Source organism: Acomys russatus, chromosome 13, assembly GCF_903995435.1.
Source record: "Acomys russatus chromosome 13, mAcoRus1.1, whole genome shotgun sequence".
Taxonomy (NCBI): domain Eukaryota; kingdom Metazoa; phylum Chordata; class Mammalia; order Rodentia; family Muridae; genus Acomys; species Acomys russatus.
This window is the reverse complement of record NC_067149.1, coordinates 5,074,501-5,080,544: the sequence shown is the minus strand read 5'-3', so window position 1 is coordinate 5,080,544 and position 6,044 is coordinate 5,074,501. Positions and strand designations below refer to the sequence as shown.

General features: G+C 39.2%; 1 pseudogene; it reads right to left on the bottom strand.

Moving 5' to 3' along the window:
- Positions 1 to 1,516: 1,516 nt before the first annotated feature.
- LOC127196940 (histone H1.0-like) lies at positions 1,517 to 2,008 on the bottom strand (annotated as a pseudogene).
- Positions 2,009 to 6,044: the final 4,036 nt, after the last annotated feature.

The window sequence follows — 6,044 nt, the reverse complement described above, 5'->3', positions numbered from 1 at the left end:
TCTCTTTCCCTCCTTGGCAATTTAGAAAAGACTCAAAAAGTAAAAGAGGTTGGAGAGTTTTAATGGTAGAGGTAGAACTGGATTAGCACCAAGCAAGGCCACACCTTAAATAGGAAGGTAAAGGAACAAAAAGGAAAAAAAAATAAAGTTCTCCTGGGATACAATCCATCAATCTTGTGTTAAAAAAGCTCAAGTTTCCATATGCACACTGAGGCACTTGACTGACTCTCCATACCTCTCTATAAGTCCACTCCCATTTAACTAGATGTTGATAAAAAAAATATCCCTCTTCCCCCAATGGCTAGATCCTGGGTGCAAGAAGCTATGGCTCCTCTAGCCAGCTGTCACTTGGACCCATTTACCCATTTAGTCAATAGGGAGGCTCTACAGTAGAAGAGAAAATTGCAAAAACAAAACGAAACAAAAAAGCCAGGTTCCTAAATGCGCACCATTAGTAGGGCAGCCCAGGGTATTTTTCCTCTTTCCCTCCATCCTTGGCAGGCTAGGTTGAGTATCACCTGCTCCCAACCAAAGATTTTGAAACTCACAAGGCATAAGCAGCCTAAGAAAATCTTTTTTTAAATTTTTTTATTAATTTATTCTTGTTACATCTCAATGGTTATCCCATCCCTTGTATCCTCCCATTCTTCCCTCCCTCCCATTTTCCCATTATTCCCCTCCCCTATGACTGTTCCTGAGGGGGATTACCTCCCCCTGTATATGCTCATAGGGTATCAAGTCTCTTCTCGGTAACCTGCTGTCCTTCCTCTGAGTGCCACCAGGTCTCCCCCTCCAAAAGACTAACTTTAGTTGCTGGGTTCCTTTACCTAGACAGAACTTTATTAATTCCATCTACTTTTTTTTCCAAACTCTTAAATTTTTTTATTTAATTAATTTATTCAGATTACAACTCAAATGTTATCCCATCACTTGTACCCTCCTTCACCCCCCTCCCTCCTACTTTCACCGTTTTCCTCTCCCCAAGGTCTAAGACTGAGCAAGACCATTTACTTTCGTAGTAAATAAACTACCCAACACCCCCACCTCCATTCCTATTCTCATAAGAAGGTTAATGTCGAATTTTTTAAAAAGTACATCTTCATCACTATAAAGTTAATGTATGTTTACTGTCTTTGCACAATGGGGTAACAAAAAGGAATCATTACACAATGCCTTAGGCATCCAAATTCTGTCATTTTTATATAAAGCAGAATAGAATGTGCAAAGGGATTTAGATGAGACCAAGAGAGAAATGAATTTCCCTCCATCCTTGGCAGGCTAGGTTGAGTATCACCTGCTCCCAACCAAAGATTTTGAAACTCACAAGGCATAAGCAGCCTAAGAAAATCTTTTTTTTTTAAATTTTTTTATTAATTTATTCTTGTTACATCTCAATGGTTATCCCATCCCTTGTATCCTCCCATTCTTCCCTCCCTCCCTCCCATTTTCCCATTATTCCCCTCCCCTATGACTGTTCCTGAGGGGGAATAAGTATCCACAAGCAAAGCCTTCATGGTTACATTTTCTTGTTGACTCTCTTGGCACTGCAGTTGGCTTTGGGATTCATAGGTTTGCCTTCTTGGGTTTGGATTCTTTGACTGGCTTGGCATTGACAATATTAGGCTTTTTGTCTTTCTTGGGCATGGCCTTCTTGGGCTTGGATGCCTTCTTTGGAGTGTCCACTTTCTCAACTTCTTTCTTGGTGTTCTTGAAAGCCACTAACTTCTTGGGCTCATTGTCCTTGTTTGGTCTGAAAGAGCCCACCTCTTTGGCTTGCTTGAGAAGACAAGTGGTAACCAAGCTCTTGATGAACAACTTGATTTGGGAGTCGGGCATTCTCACCCACCTTGTAGTGGCTGTTGATATAGTTTTGGATGGATTGGAGCAAAGAGAAGACGTGGTTCTTTTCTCCCTGGATGGCAGCCATGATCATGTCCAAATACTTGGGGTGGTGCATCGACTTCTTGGCAGCCTTCACTATCTTGGGCTTTCCTGCAAGAACGAACATGCAGTTATTGATTATGGTAGCCAGCCTGCTCTTGCTGTTCAAGAAGCCTTTCAAAAGGCCAGCCCTCACTGGATGCCAGGGATTGTCCTTCCCATCATTGTCACAAGCTGTCTAGCTGTCCCAGCCCCCACCTTCCTGTTGCTTGTCTAGCACCTCTGCCTCTGTGTCTTTGGCCTACCTTTTCCCAGTTCTTCTTCTCCACCCTAGCAATTTTTAAAACAGCATGAGGTATATAATGACAACCTGTCTCATAAAAGCACAACACCAGCAAAACATATGTACAAGCATAAAGCTCAATTTATAGAGTGCTTGCCTTACATTAAAGATGCCCTTAACATTACACTAAACAAGGTAGTATATGTCAGTTACACAAGCACTTAGATGTGGGAGAAGCAAATGTTCATGACCATTCTCAATTATGTACCATATTAGAAGCTATGTTAAGCTACTTGAATTCCTTTCTCAGAAATAAACAAATATAAAGGAAATAAAGGAATGAAGGAGGGAAGAAAAAAGAGAGGGAGGGTGGAAAAGAGGGAGGGAGAGAAAGAAGGAATTAAGAAATGCAAATCTACATAGGTTACCTACAGATATGTCAGCACTGCTTGCTGTCCCTTACCAAACAGGAAAATACCAGTGTTTATGGACAAATGAAAAGGCTTATACTCCCTAAGTCCATTTGTCTGTGGTTAAAAAAAAGCACTAATGTATTCTTTATTTACATGCTAGTAACAGTAAGAATCACCTTCTCAATTCCTTGAAGCATTTTTTCTGACAACTTAACCCATCAAAACACTTTAGGCCTACTTTAGTACAAGAGAGCACATCTTTTTCTTTCTTTTTTTCTTTTTTTCCTTTCTTTCTTTTCTTTTCTTTTTTCTTTTTTTTTTTCACTTCAGCATTCCCTTCCTTAAGGCCTTTGACAGCAATCTTAGAATGATTATAATTATAAATACACATTCACTGAAGGAATAGAAACTTGAATCAAATATATGACTATGCATATAAATAAATGGGAGAAATGTTCCACTGTAATGACCACAGGGTGTTTTAGATTTGATTCCCAGCACAGCAAGGCCACTTACAATCACATTTACCTCCAGTTGTAGAGGATCCACTGCCCTTTTTTAGACTCCATGGGCATAGAGTATACAAGTGGTTCACAGACATACATTTCTTAAAAGAAAAAAATGTTAATAGATTGTTCCCTCATTTGTTTTAATTCCCAGAATAAAGGTTTTAGTGTTCTAGATTTATCCAAAAGTTAGATTCTGTTTTCACCTTCCATTACCTACACAATTGCTGTCTATTCCCACCTGTTCTGGAAAAATTAGACTTTCTCTGAAGTTGCCATGAGCAGATAGACATCTCACCCAAACCAATGAATACCAAAAGTAATGAAAATGTTGTATTTTAATATATGCACTATTTAGATCTCCATATGCTTTTAAATGAACTCTGCTTGACACTCTGATCTGTTTCTTTTCAAATAGAAAAGAAAAATGTCAGTCACTTGCAACATCCTACCATACAGATAACAGATGGCTATGGGGATTTTTAGAATAAAAAAGCATTAGGAATGAGACATGACATCTATTATTTTGCCTAGTCCTCTTTATCACTTTCAATCTAAACAGAAATGTGATGTATTACAGGAAAATGATCCCCTTTGTGACATTTCTGATGTGAATATGCAATTGCTGAGCCAGGGTAGTACCTTTTCTGAGATAAATGAAATGGGCTTTAACATTTTACAAGTTACATGTTTTGAAAATGGATCCTGCAGAAATTCATTAAGTAACTGTATACATTCTAAACTTCAGAAATTATCCCATTTCAATAATAAAAGTATATTGAGAAGCACTTTGAGAAACACACAAGTAGATTCAATATGAAAAAAATCACTAGACATTTCATTGCTGAGTAAAATGATTTCCTTTAAGACTTCTTCATTCTGAGAACCATAAAGAAGAATCAGGGTGTTTCTTTTGAGTCATTGACATCTTAGGGGTTGTTGGTTTCAAAGACTGTATGATAATGTCTTTCCAAAACTGCCTCACCTGAAAGCTCCAATGAAGAACTGTTTTCTATTTCTAGTCCAGGAGAACAATGTCTGCGGCCTATCTTGCATCCATTAAATAATTATCACAATTAGGGTCCTTTCTGAGTTTGGTTCACAAACCATTAAATAGATGAGACATTGAGATACAGGACAATATTTAATTCCTCATTCATTAGCACCTGGTGACTTGATAAACACCCATGTACACATCTTATTTTGTCCACGAGATCGTATACTTTCCTCTGACTTCACTCTCAGTATCTAATCACAGCAAGTCACTGGTCCACTATAAGGTCCCAGGGCCATGCCTTCAAAGTACACTTTGCAGCTCATTGTTTCAAAGTACACTTGGCAAGTGGTTATGGCCAAATAAGGGAACACTCACAACTCTGATATCTCTGACATTCTTTTTCCTTTTTTAAAGATTTATTTGTGTCCTCAGGCCTGCAAAATCCACTAAGCAGCACTCATGGGAACAGAAGCACAGCTGGGCATGGAAGGCAGGCAGACCTCTGTGAGGTCTAGGCCAGACTGGTCTACAAAGCAAGTCCAGGACAGCCAAGGCTACACAAATAAATCCTGTCATAAAAAGCAAAAACAGAAACAAAAAAAGAAAAAGGAGAGAGAGAGAGAGAGAGAGAGAGAGAGAGAGAGAGAGAGAGAGAGAGAGAGAGAGAAACAGAGACAGAGAGACAGAGAGACAGAGAGACAGAGACAGAGACAGAGACAGAGACAGAGACCGAAGCATGATTATGGACCTTCCATAAGTCTTTTAGAACCTCTTCAACTATGTTTTGGTGATTTATTGGGTGTTTTGTTTTATTTTTCTTTTGTTTTGTGGGACTCCTAAAAGTGGGAGTATGGGTATCTCTGGGTCTTTTGCTGATGCTTCAGAAGCTTTTCCCCCTACTGGGTTGTTTCATCCAGCCTTGTCATGACAGTTTGTACCTATTCTTGTTACATATTTTTATGCCATGTTTATTTGATAAAACCTGGAAGGCCTGCTCTTTTCTTAAGGCAAACAGATGCAGTGCATCTGAGGGACAAGGGACATGGGGGTGATGTCCGGGAGGAGTGGAGGGAGGGAAAATGGAGTCAGTAGGTACTATCTGAGAGAAGAATAAAAAGAAAAAGATTTATTTGTATTTTCTCTTTTTAATTTTATTTAAAAGTTAATTGCCTCATTTCTCTCTTTGTTTTGCTACCTCCAGCCTTCTTTTCCTTTCTCTTCATTCCCTTTACTGTTCCCCAACCACTTTCCATTTTATGGCATTTTCTATTTTTTCTCTTGTTACACACATACACATGTACACACACACACACACACACACACATACACACACACACAGAGAGAGAGAGAGAGAGAGAGAGAGAGAGAGAGAGAGAGAGAGAGAGAGAGAGAGAGAGAGAGAGAGAGAGAAACAGAGACAGAGAGACAGAGAGACAGAGAGACAGAGACAGAGACAGAGACCGAAGCATGATTATGGACCTTCCATAAGTCTTTTAGAACCTCTTCAACTATGTTTTGGTGATTTATTGGGTGTTTTGTTTTATTTTCTTTTGTTTTGTGGGACTCCTAAAAGTGGGAGTATGGGTATCTCTGGGTCTTTTGCTGATGCTTCAGAAGCTTTTCCCCCTACTGGGTTGTTTCATCCAGCCTTGTCATGACAGTTTGTACCTATTCTTGTTACATATTTTTATGCCATGTTTATTTGATAAAACCTGGAAGGCCTGCTCTTTTCTTAAGGCAAACAGATGCAGTGCATCTGAGGGACAAGGGACATGGGGGTGATGTCCGGGAGGAGTGGAGGGAGGGAAAATGGAGTCAGTAGGTACTATCTGAGAGAAGAATAAAAAGAAAAAGATTTATTTGTATTTTCTCTTTTTAATTTTATTTAAAAGTTAATTGCCTCTTTCTCTCTTGTTTGCTACCTCCAGCCTTCTTTTCCTTTCTCTTCATTCCCTTTACTGTTC